The sequence below is a fragment of the Uloborus diversus genome, unplaced genomic scaffold (assembly GCF_026930045.1).
Source record: "Uloborus diversus isolate 005 unplaced genomic scaffold, Udiv.v.3.1 scaffold_303, whole genome shotgun sequence".
In the NCBI taxonomy this organism is placed as follows: Eukaryota; Metazoa; Arthropoda; class Arachnida; order Araneae; family Uloboridae; genus Uloborus; species Uloborus diversus.
This window is the reverse complement of record NW_026558465.1, coordinates 1-13227: the sequence shown is the minus strand read 5'-3', so window position 1 is coordinate 13227 and position 13227 is coordinate 1.

Genomic DNA, 13227 nt, shown 5'->3' with positions numbered 1-13227 from the left:
ATTTAAAATCCTGTAACCTAGGCGTGTGTGTTACTTTATAGACATTGTAGCTAATTAAACAAATTTTTTTAATTGGAATATTTGGAGGGGGGGGGGGAATAATTTTGGAATGTGAATTACTATGTAGTATGAACAATTGTGTGTACGTTATTAATTATTTTATCCCTTTTTTTAATCATAATCCTTTACTTATGCTACCTTAATTTACTAAAATGTCGTTGGTTATAAAAAGCAAGTCTTCCTGAACATATGTGTATATATTTTATTGAAAAATACCTTTGTTCTGTTAATAATATTTTCTATTCAATTTGTTTCTCTTGCTGTATTTTATAAATTATTCAACCTTCTTTAATGAGAAATTTGCTGCATTCTGTGAATAGTGATGTCATTTTGTAACTAATCTTGTACCTTGGATGTGCTCTTTTATGTACATTTGGCTAGTGCTGTTTGTTATGAAAATCAAGTCTCAGAAAATTGCTTTAGCAAAAGAATAATGTAATACAGAGGGTAAAGCAACTGGAAAAGTGAAATAAATAAAACAACCGGAAGTGAAAAGGATAAATTTTAGAAAGGGGGGGGGGGGATTTGTTTTCTGATAGTAACAGGTAGACAGACGTTACTTTTACAGACGTCCTAAAAAAACTTTTCAGTGGTTAGTCACATGTAAATGTTTATGGAAATGAAGTTGCTAACGGACTGGCACATGAGGGAAGCCGAGGGGTTTCTCCTCGTAAAGGGTGCCTTTCTTCTTCGGAAATTGCAACCAGAGTCAAGCAAAATATCAGCTCCGCTTAGAGACGGGCTCCTGCACATGGGTAAAAAGCAACCCACCCTGTTTTTGCTTTACTTATGGCAATCAGCTGGGAAGATCAAATGGTACTAGCCTTACTACGAAGCGCACACAGTCAAGCACAGCAACATGTGGCAGGTCTCAAAGGGCCCTAAAATATGTACTGTGAACCCTTGATTATATAATGCAATGTATTGCTTCAAAATTATGTTTCTACGCTAGTTTATGTTGCTTTTATTTATAGGTGAAGTATGTTTTTTGTTCAGGAATCCAAATTTTTACTGAATAATTATATTATTTACTGAATTGCAAAACACCTTTGTTTTGTCCAACGTGCAATGTGGGTAGCGGCAAGGTACCTTCTTTTGTTTTAATGAATTAATTACTTATCTTTTATTATGCTTTTTATGATATCAGAAAAAAAAACTTCATTGCTCTCTTTGCTGACTTGATTTAGGTGAGAAATCAATTTCTGGAATTTGTTTTGTTAAAATATTCTTTATTTCCAGGTACCGTTCCTGCCCGAACAACAGAAGTAAGAAATTGCTATTGGCAATTCAAGAAAGAATCAAAATGTAAAGTAATTCGAAGTAAGTTATTTTAATTACTTGCATTAACATCTCAAACAAATTTAATATGTGTAGAAAAAGTGAACTATTTAGTATCTGCATTTAAATAGAAGCAAATTTATATGAATTGTCTCAATTATTGTTTAATTATGTGTTTCAATGAAGAGAAATTTAAGATCCTGTAGCCTCTGTGTGTGCTACTTTATAGACATTACAGCTTAATGATAAATTTTCTTAATTGGAATATTTCTGTGGGAAATAATTTTGAAATGTGAATTATGTAATATGAACGTTGAACAATTATGTGTAGTACATTAGTAATTAGTTTATCTTAGTTTTAATGCATAATCCTGTACTTATGCTATATTAATTTACTAAAATGTCATTGATTATAAAAAGCAAGTCTTGCTGAAATTACGTGTATTTATTGTATTGAAATGTACTGTTGCTCTGTTAATGCTCTTTTCTATTCAATTTCTTAAGCGAAAGAATAATGAAAACTGAAATCAAAGTTCTGCAACATAAATGCAACTGGTATAGTGAAATAAATGAAACAAGGTTTGTTTTCTGATAGTGAGAGATACAAAAAACCTGATTGAACAAATTAAGAAACCATGTGTGTTTTTTTTTTTTCTTAATTATAAATTTTGACTTAATAGTGAATGCTTTTTTTCCTCTCCATGTTCCTGAAATACGTTTTTTGTGTCTTCTCCAAACTGAATGAAACACAGCAGGGGGATTTGGTTTCATTTTAGTTGCCATTTCCTCTGCTTGTTTTTTTCAGTGTTTTCTCATCCATGGATCGAGGTATTTTCTCTTGTTACCATCCATTCATATATCGCTGCAATACCTCTGGCGGTGCTCGGCTCCTGGTCTGGATCAAAAAACAGCATTCTTCGGTGCCCTAAACTGTGGCACTTGGACCTTGGATTGTCATGTAATGTATTGCTTCAAAATTATATGCTCTGTGTTTCTAGTTTATATTTCTGTGTTGCTTTTATTTATTTTTGGAAAATGTTGTATGTTAAGATAATCAGGTTTCACTGAATGATATTTATAATGTTTATTGAATTCCCTAACACCTTTGTTATGTTGCTATTATTTTCGTTCTAATTTCTGTTGGTATATTTTATAAACTGCAGGTCTTTCAAGTATAGAGACAAGTAGCTCCAAGAGTTGATTTTCACTCTAGTAAGAGGATCAGATTGAAAATTTGCAGAAACAGTAGTTAGGTACATATTGCTGAAAACTGCCTTAGCAGAAGAATCAACTGAAATCAAAGTTCTGCAACACAAGTACAGTGAAACCCCTCCTAACGGACACCCCTCAAAGGCGGACACCCCTCTTATGCGGACAATTTTTAATTCCCCAGTTCCAATGCAAATAACATTATTAAACCTCTCTACTGCGGACAAAAAAAATTGTCCCGATAGTGTCCGTATTAGAGGGATTTTACTGTACAACTGGTATCATCAAATAAAACAATTTCAAGAGAAGAGAATGGATTGTTTTTATTTTAAAGGGTTTGTGTTATCTCATAGTGAGAGATACAAAAAACCTGATTGAACAAATTACGAAACCAAGTGTGTGTTTTTTCTTGATTATAAATTTTGATTTATATTGAATGCTTTTTTTCCTCTCCAGGTTCCTGAAGTACGTTTTTTGTGTCTTCTCTAAACTGAATGAAACACAGCAGGGGGATTTGGTTTCATTTTAGTTGCCATTTCCTCTGCTTGTTTTTTTCAGTGTTTTCTCATCCATGGATCGAGGTATTTTCTCTTGTTACCATCCATTCGTATATCGGTGCAATACCTCTGGGGGTGCTCGGCTCCTGGTCTGGATCAAAAAACAGCATTCTTCGGTGCCCTAAACTGTGGCACTTGGACCTTGGATTGTCATGTAATGTATTGCTTCAAAATTATATGCTCTGTGTTTCTAGTTTATATTTCTGTGTTGCTTTTATTTATTTTTGGAAAATGTTGTATGTTAAGATAATCAGGTTTCACTGAATGATATTTATATTGTTTATTGAATTCCCTAATACCTTTGTTATGTTGCTATTCTTTTCGTTCTAATTTCTGTTGGTATATTTTATAAACTACAGGTCTTTCAAGTACAGAGACAAGTAGCTCCAAGAGTTGATTTTTACTCTAGTAAGAGGATCAGATTGAAAATTTGCAGAAACAGTAGTTAGGTACATATTGCTGAAAACTGCCTTAGCAGAAGAATCAACTGAAGTCAAAGTTCTGCAACACAAGTACAACTGGTATCATCAAATAAAACAATTTCAAGAGAAGAGAATGGATTGTTTTTATTTTAAAGGGTTTGTGTTATCTCATAGTGAGAGATACAAAAAACCTGATTGAACAAATTACAGAACCAAGTGTGTGTTTTTTCTTGATTATGACCCGTCATTCCGATGTAACGACTGAAGTAAGAAATTGATATTTGCAATTCAAGAATGAACCAGAATTTAAAGTTATTCAATGTAAGTCATTTTAATTGCTCTTATTAACATCTCAAACGAAATTAATATGTGTAAAAAGTGAAATATTTAGTAGTATCTGCATTTTAATGGAAGTCAATCCGTATGAATTGTCTCGATAATATTATTGTTTAATTATGTGTTTTAATAAGGAGAAATTTAAAATCCTGTAATCTACCTGTGTGTGTTACTTTATAGATATCGCAGCTTAATTAAACAAATTTTTTAATTGGAATATTTCTGGGGGAAATAGTTTTGAAATGTGAATTATATAGTATGAACAATTGTGTGTACATTAGTAATTATTTTATCCTGGTTTTAATACATAATCTTTACTTGTGCTACCTTAATTTACTAAAATGTCATTGATTATAAAAAGCAATTCTTCCTGAATACATGTGTATTTATTTTATTGGAAAATACATTTGTTCTGTTAATACTCTTTTCTTTTCAATTTGTTTCTCTTGCTGTATTTTGTAAATTCTTCAACTTTCTTTAATGAGAAATTTGCTGTATTCTGTGAATAGTGATGTCATTTTGTAATGGATCTTAAATGTGCTGTTTTTATATACATTTGGCTAGTGCTGTATGTTATGAAAATCTTTCTGATAGTAACAGGTAGACGGACATTACTTTTACAGACGTCCTAAAATTACTTTTCAGTGGATACCGTCACATGTAAATGTTTATGGAAATGAAGTTGCTGATGGACTGGCACATGAGGGGAGCCGAGGAGTTTCTCCTCATAAAGGGTGCCTTTCTTCTTCAGAAAGTGCAACCCGAGTCAAACAAAATATCAGCTCCACTTGGGACTCAAGCACAGCAACATGTAGCAGGTCTCAAAGGGCCCTAAACCATATAGGGTCAGGTGGGGTGAAACGGGTCATGGGGTGAAATGGGTCATGCTGTGTATTTTTATTAATAAAAATTTTTGGTCTGGCTGAATTTTTCTCAAACTTTACACAAGTTATGAGGGGCTTTTTGGCTACAATTCTGATTTTTTAAAAGTTTCTGTGTAAATTGCTGGGAGCACTACACTGACATTTTGTTTCTCAAGTCACATGTGAATTTTTAAGAAGCCTGACAAACTTCTTAAAATCTTGCTATACATTCTTTTTCTCTTGAAATTCTCAAGCATTATCAGTTAGAACAGACTTTCATCTACAATTTGCAAAAAACAGGTAGAAAAAGTATCAATTCTTTCTTTTTTTGTTGCTATTTTCATGTGGTGGGGTGAAATGGGGCATAGTTAGGCTTAGCGAATTTTAATTCATAATGAGAGTAAATTGACTTTCAAAATCCATAAATAGGTCTTAAACGGAATTTTAGAAGATTTTTACATGTAACAAAAATAAAGTATGTATTATTAATGTGTAGAATTCAAAAGCTAAACTTGCCATCCATATTTACAACCTATTACCTACCTACTCTTTCCTAATTCAAATTTTTTATTTATTCAATGAAAATGCCTGGGGTGTATGTAAGAAAAAGGGAAAAGAAAAATTCAGACTATGATTTAGAGACTGCACTAATTTTAAGTTGATGGTGATTTAGCAATTCCTGCAGCTGCAAGGAAATATAATATGCCAAGAGAAACATCGAGGAGATGGGTCTCCGGCGCACAAAGTCGAAAAGGTTGGTTAGACGTACAATGCTAAGTGAAGAAGAAAAATGTATTGCTTCATCTCTACAAAGTGCGATTCCCCATTTGATAGAAAGATACAATTATGGTTGCTAAGGTATTTATAAAGACTAATTCTGAAAAATGCAATTGTGGCACTCTTGGCATAGAGTGAGCCAGGAATTTTGAAAAAAGATCAGCATGCCACTTATGTAAGAGAAAGCAAGAATTGCTCACGAAAGCAAGAGCCTGGACATCTTCTAAAAAGCAGCAACCGAATGAAACCCAACTCTTGGATGAAGAAATGTCTGAGTTACTTATGCAAGAACTAACACCTGGGAAGTGAGTTCTTGTCTAATACACGGGCAAGAAATCATCAAAAGAATTTGTTGATCACTTGACATAAAGTTAATGACCAAGATTACAACAGTGTAAATTTTCTACAAAAAGCCAACTCAGGCAAATACTACATCTTTCCTGAGTAGGAAGATACAGACATTGTTTCTAGATGTCAAATTCTGAAGACATTGAATGAGCAGAATTCGATTGTTGCGGACATTATATTTTTGAGTTTTAGTTCAAAATATTTTGGTGTTGAATATGTTAAAATAAATAAATGGTTCTTTGGAAACAATTTCTCTCAGCTATTGTACGTGTTTTGGTAATAATTTCTTAGTTATTGTATGTTTCTATTGCAGTGACCCATTTCACCCCATTAAAACCCATTTCACCACACCGTGGGGTGGAATGGGTCAGATACTTTAATTGTAATTTTCAGATTGTCAATGACAACAAATTTCAATGAGAAGCAGCTTAAATTAAAGGGAAAGAATCAGATGTAAAGAAGAAATTTTGAAAAAAGTACAAAAAAAGTTTATGGGTTTGCAAATGGCATCATTTTAAAAAATAGACAAAATCCGCCCCATTTCACCCCACCTGACCCTACAGTGGACCCTTGATTATAAAATGTAGTGTATTGCATCAAAATTGTATGATTCTTTGCTAGTTTGTTTTGCAACTACAGATCTTTCGAATCAAGTTTAAATTTTAGAATAGAAAAAAGTGGCTCAAAGATGTGTTTCTAGGTCTAGGAAGAGTATCAGATTAAAAATTTGCAAAAGCATGAGTTAGGTGCAAATTACTGAAATTTTCTTAAGCAAAAGAATAACTGAAATCAAAGTAATGCAACATAATTCAACTGGTATAATGAAATAAATAAAACAACTGGAAGTGAAGAGAATGATTTTGTTTAAGGGTTTGTTTTCTGACATATATATTAGCAGATAAAAAAATATTTTATTGAAAAAGTTCTGTTTGTAAAAATTAAGATCAACTATATGTTATTGATTTGTATTTATCATGTATTTTAACTTAAAAATGAATGCTTTTTTCTACCCTCCAGGTTCCTGAAATTTGTGTCCGCTCAAAACTGAATGACACGTAGTGGAGAGACTTGGTTTCATTTTATCTACCATTTCCTCTGCTTGTGTTTTTCAGTGCTTCCTCGTCGACGTATATTCTGTTGGTGCCATACATTCTTCTATTCTCTATCCCAGGGGTGCGCGGCTCTCGGTCTGGATCAAGGAACAGTGGTCTTCAGGGCCCTAAACCATGTACAATGGACCCTTGATTACAAAATGTAATGCATTGCTTCAAAATTGTATCCTTCTATGCTAGTTTATGGTGCTGTGTTGCTTTCATTTATAGGTGAAGTAAATTTTTTTGTTCAGGAATCCAAGGTTTTACTGAATAATAATTATATTATTTACTGAATTGCATAACACCTTTGTTTTGTTGATATTGTTTCCATTCTAATTTCTCTTTGTGTATTTTTCAAACTACAGATCTTTCGAATCAATATTAAATTTTAGAAAAGGTTTGTTTTCTGATATTAGCAGATAAAAAACTATTTTAATGCAAAAACTACAAAAAAAAAAAAAAAATTCTGGTTGAACAAATTAAGATCAACTATATGTTATTGATTTATATTTATTATATATTTTAACTGAAAAATGAATGCTTTCTTTTTTACCCTCCAGGTTCCTGAAATTTTGTGACTGCTCAAAACTGAATGACACATAGTGGAGAGATTTGGTTTAATTTTAGCTACTATTTCCTCTGCTTGTATTTTTCAGTGCATCCTCGTCGACACATTTTCTCTTGGTGCCTTACATTCAAAGTATTGTTGCAGTACCCCTGGACATGTTCCGCTCTTGGTCTGGATCAAAAAACAGCTGTCTTCATGTCCTAAATCATCTTATTTATTGCTATAACAGTTTATATTTCACTTTACTGCATGCTGTTAAGTCACTCCTATTAATATAATACTGTTTTAAATACTCGTACTCTATGTTTTAAATTACGTTAATCCTACGTATTTCTTTTAATTACAATTAATGCTTTACAAGTTGGTGAGTTTAGATTAGTAAGAAAGTTAGCGTTGTTTAGATTATTGAGCTGTTTTGAAGTAGGGTAGAATGTCGATTATCAGAAACCCTTTTAACTTGAAGCTACTATAACTGGCATCAATTTCTTGAATTTTAATTTTTGGATAGATAAAGATTGACCTAGAAAAATTTCTAGAAATTCCAGAAACACATTTTAAATATATTGCAGCAAACATCATACAGTTATATGCCTCACACTTATCTATTTGTTGTATGATGAAAAAAATTTTTTCAATCATTGTGTGAACTAGTTTATAAATCTTTTTATGTTATAATTCTCTCCAAACAATATTAATTTCACTAATATTGAAGAAATTAGCCCCAAGTAGAAAGTATAAACTCTCTAAAGTAGATAAACATATTTTAAAAAATGCAATAATGATGATAGGTGCAAATGGCAGAAAGCTACGAAAGGTAATTTATTCACCAAAGGCTTTAGCAAGAGAAAAAATGCAACAGTAGTAAAAGTACTGTAACCAAATTAGAACTAACTGGAAGTGTAAAGGATGAATTAGTATAGGAACTTGTTTACTAACAATTGCAGGAAAAAAAAGATAGTTTTGTTACAGTTACTACTAAAAAACCTTTTTTCTGATTGAACAAGTTGCAAAGCCATTACTGTATTCTATTCTGTTAAAATGTATTCGTATATTAATAAATTTGATTTCATAATGTATGTTTTTTTTCACTCCACTTTCCCAAGAAGCTTATATTTTTGTACCCACTGAATGGCACATAGCACAGAAATTGGGTTTCATTAACTGCCATTTCCTCTACTTGTGCTTTTTGACTCATTCTAACTGACCTATTTTATGTTGTCACAATTTTTCTTTATCAGAGAAGTTGAGAAAAGAATTCCTCAGTGCAAAAAGATAGTGATAAATTTAAATTATCAAGAATTTTATCAAATAGCCAGGGATGACTTTACACAACCATCAAGATAAACGAAAAAACAATTAGTTGGCTGCTATATTTCGGGAATAAGGTAGAATCCCAATGACTCTTTTGACTGGAAACTCAGGATGTCAGTTTCCTTCAATTTTAGCTTTTGATAAGGATAAGTAAAGATTCTCACTTCAAGGTTCCAGAGACTGCCATTTCTACAAAATCACATTATGCACATTTCTGTCACTACTATGCTTTATGTTCTCTAACTCGCCAGTAAATATTTGGAACACTAACTAATTCTGGTTTTCCAAAAAGTTTAATCAATATAATGGAAAAATAACATAATAAAAAATAAATAATTGTTTTCATTGGTAGTTTTTTTCAGCTATTTATCATTTAGGACAAAAGAGAGTCAACTACGTTATTAAAAACAGAATGAAGAATAAAGTTTACTATATTATGTCTTCTTAGATTTTGTTCGTTGGGGAAAGTGGGTCACACCCATAAAACTTAAATATCCATCAAGCTTTTGTACTTATTTACACTAATCATGTCACGCAGGGTTGCCATACCATAGAAAAACCAGAAAATACAAGGAATTCAAAATCTCCTCCCCCCCCCCCCCCGCGAAAAAAAAGGAAAAAACTAGGGAATTTTGCAAATTTTCTTAAAATGCAGGACGTTTCAGAAATGGAAGTTGGAAAAATTGCAAATGTATAAGCTACTAATAATTAAATAAAAGTTAAAATTAAATGAATAGACTAAAATAAAAATCAATTTTGCTTTAACATACACATTTTTTCCCCAGGTTTTTGTTTGAGTAAATTTTAAAATATCTATTTGTAAAATCAAATGGTCTTGAATATTTTATTTGACATGCATCTTGAATTTTATGCTAATTTAATTTAGAGATCATGAGATTAGTCTTCAATATACTGTTCTGCTAGCGTTTAGTGTTTTTCTTTTATGGTACAAGCAATGAATGATTTAAAGAGAGCTTTTTTTAAAAAAAAATAAAAAGTTAAATATATAAATATTCAGTCACCATGCTATTTATTCAGTTTTAATGAATTCTTCATTTCCTCTTTAATTTATTAATTTATATTTTCCCTCCGTCCTAAAATTAATGTCTTAAAAGTTTAAAAAAAAATTAATGTCCTAAAAGTTTTTATGAAACTTTTAGGACATTCATTTTCTTATACAAATACACCGATTTAACAATTGCCAAGGGACTGGAGAAAGTTATCGTTAAATCGAGCAGCATATATATATTCAATAAAGTTAAATCCGAACCAGTGAAATGTATCATTTAATTGAGGGAATCCGTATATTTGATATCGTTAAATCGAAATTATACTGGATTAGTGTTTGCTCAGTTGTGATGCTGCTACTCACACAGGGTAAACTCGAAGAATTTTTTACCTATAAGTGAGTGGCAAATGGCAATCCTGTCATCACAGTATGGTTGGTTTTGCACATTTTTGGGCTTCGTTTTCTGCGTCACAGAATTAAAGGCAAAACAAATTTCCAAAACATAATGTTTTAGGGAGTTCAAGCAACATTTTTCACAGAAGCGTTTCCAGGTTAGTGTTTATTATTTATGCTCATTAAACTTCAATTATAGTTGCACCTAAAGTGCACACTTCTATAGGAATTTTTGCACTAAGTATTATTAATAAGTTTAAGAGAATGGATCCCACTTTCCCTATATTATATGTTTGCTACAAGGGCTAAGTGCCCTATAATAATCTCATCCTCTAAGCAAAGCCTGCTTAAAAATGCGTTTTGGTCCACGTTAAATTTCCGCGAGAGAGCGCTTGATCGCCTTGTCCTCCCCGCATGAGGGGGGGGGAGGGAATTGGACGTTTTTCTCTTGGGGGGGCTTTGAACCCAATCGAAAAAAAAGCTTCAAAATTTTAAGATGGAAAGAATGCCAATATCGCATGTGTGTACACACACGCAAGCGTATTTGGGGTGTCCCAAAAAGAAAACGAAAGTAGATTTTTCAAGACGAACAGCCTCATGTTTTTCCTTTTGGGCAAAAACAATTGTAAAAAAGTTTCATATAATTTGAACAACGACAATCCGTGCCGACTTGAGCCTGAAAGTGTGAACCAGCACTGTACTAGGCCGTATCGAAAAAAAAAAAAAGTTTTTTGCAGTTCGAAATTTCATGATGATAAAAAGTTGGCCCCACATGTGCCACAAAAAATATTTAGGTGATACGCAAGAGACCTATATTTTGAAATTTCCTTCAAAAAGTTATCAAGCTGAACAATATAAACAGTTAAGCCGATAAGCGTTGAATAGAAATGTTTGCTCTCCTGCAATATGTTAATGTCTCACACATGGTGCTCAATGTATAGACTTTTTCAAATTTAAGTTAAATTTTGAACTTGATATTTTATTTAAATAACTTTTTTGAAGAAAATTATAAGTTTTATACCTTTTGCTGGACGCCTAAATATTTTCGTGGCGCATGTGAGGTTATAAGGGCAACGCAGTGGCGGCGATTCGGGGGAGGGGGGGATGGGGGTTATTTTTCTATGGTTCATTTATTTATTTTATTTTCCAATTTAGAAACCAGATCTAAAAATAAACTAGTATGTTGTGGCCATCACGAAACTTTCTTCTATATTTTTCTTTTTTTTTTTTCTGATCCCTCCCCATGCTTGACGAGGAAGCAATATTCCCAACAAAAACAAAATTACACATGCAAAAACTTGACCCAATGTCTGAATTATTGCAAAAGCAAAGCAAAGAGCGAAAATTGAAAGTTATTTTAAAAGCCTTGCTTGAATGAATTACAAATATTTTATTTGTTAACAAACATAAGATGGCAACAGTTAAAAATTTTAAATCATTGAGATAATATTTCCTATCATTTCCATACAATTAAAATCACGAGAAATACGCAGACGACAATCTATTACGATTTATCTTTCTTATTGTTGCATTAATAAAAATATTTTTATTCGCAAAAAAAAAAAAAAAAAAATCAACACCTCTTGGAGCGATCGGCGTCAAAATAGAACCAAAGCCTGTTTACATATGGATTCACATATATTCCAAATTTCAACCAGAACGTAGCATTACTTCTTGAGATAGGGCACTCAAAATGGAAAAAAAGAACGGGTGATTGCGCTACCCCCCCTTTTTAGCTGTTGACACAAAAATAAAATCAGTTCTTATACCCACTAAGGGATACTTGCCAATAAATTTTTCTTTCATTCCGTTCATTATTTCTTGAGATACAGCAGTCACAATTGACGACAAAAAACGTTCTATAGCTCAATCCCCGTTTGAGTTATTGACACCAAAATTGAATCAGCACCTGTTCCTGTTAATACCAACATATGGACCAAATTTTGTTTGATTCCGCCAGTAACTTCCTGAGGAATAGCAAGCACGCGTAACTCGAAAAACGTCCCATTGCTCCACCCCCCTTGGAGGAATTCGCGCCAAAAACTAATGGGCACAAGTTCACATAGGGGCACATATGTGTACTAAATTTCGTTCGATTTCATGCGGTAGTTTTTGTTGTAGAGCGGCCACAAAAAACTGGTCACACACAGACGTGACACACATACATACACACACACATACATACATACACACACACATACACACACACACACAGACAGACAGACATTTTCCAAAAATGGTCGAAATGGACTCAGCACACCTCAAAACGTTCGAATCCTTCGAAATTCGAAAATTTGCACGAATCCAATACTTTCTTCTATATATTAGATATAGAAGAAAGTAAAAAAGAAATTTAAAAAAAAAAAAATGCCAAAATCTTCTGAACATAATTCTTTGTTTTACTTTGTATATCTGTTTACGGAACATTATTTATCACAAGCAGTAACTTTTAGTTTATGTATTAGTAAACATAAGTAAACATTAGTAGTTTATGTATTAGTAACTTTTGTTTAGATATTAGTAAATCAATTGTTTTAATTAAATACACTCCCGTTTGGGAAAATTGCAACACCACGAATGACTTACGCGAGTGAGCTGAAAATTGCAGGAAATGTAAAGTACGGCATGATATGCAAATGATCAGAATTGCAGACCGGTAGCGCATGCGTATGCTGAGCAGCTTCCTCTGAACTGCGGATCGAACCGAATATAAGTAGACGGCTGTAGCGAGGCGTGTATGATTATCGGTGGTTATATGCTAGAGTAACTGAATCTTTACTATGCCTCTTCGACGAAAGAAAGCGAAATTTGAGCAAATTTCGGAGTTTGAATGGAGCAGAATAGTTCACCTTCGTGAAGCTGGATTGTCTTATCGTGCAGTAGCCGCTCTTGTGCAGCATAACAGCAGCACAATCATGCATGTTTGGAAGCAGTGGACGGACGAAGGTCGGACAGCTCGGAAATCTGGGAGTGGATCCCGAAATGCGACGTCAGCTCGCGAT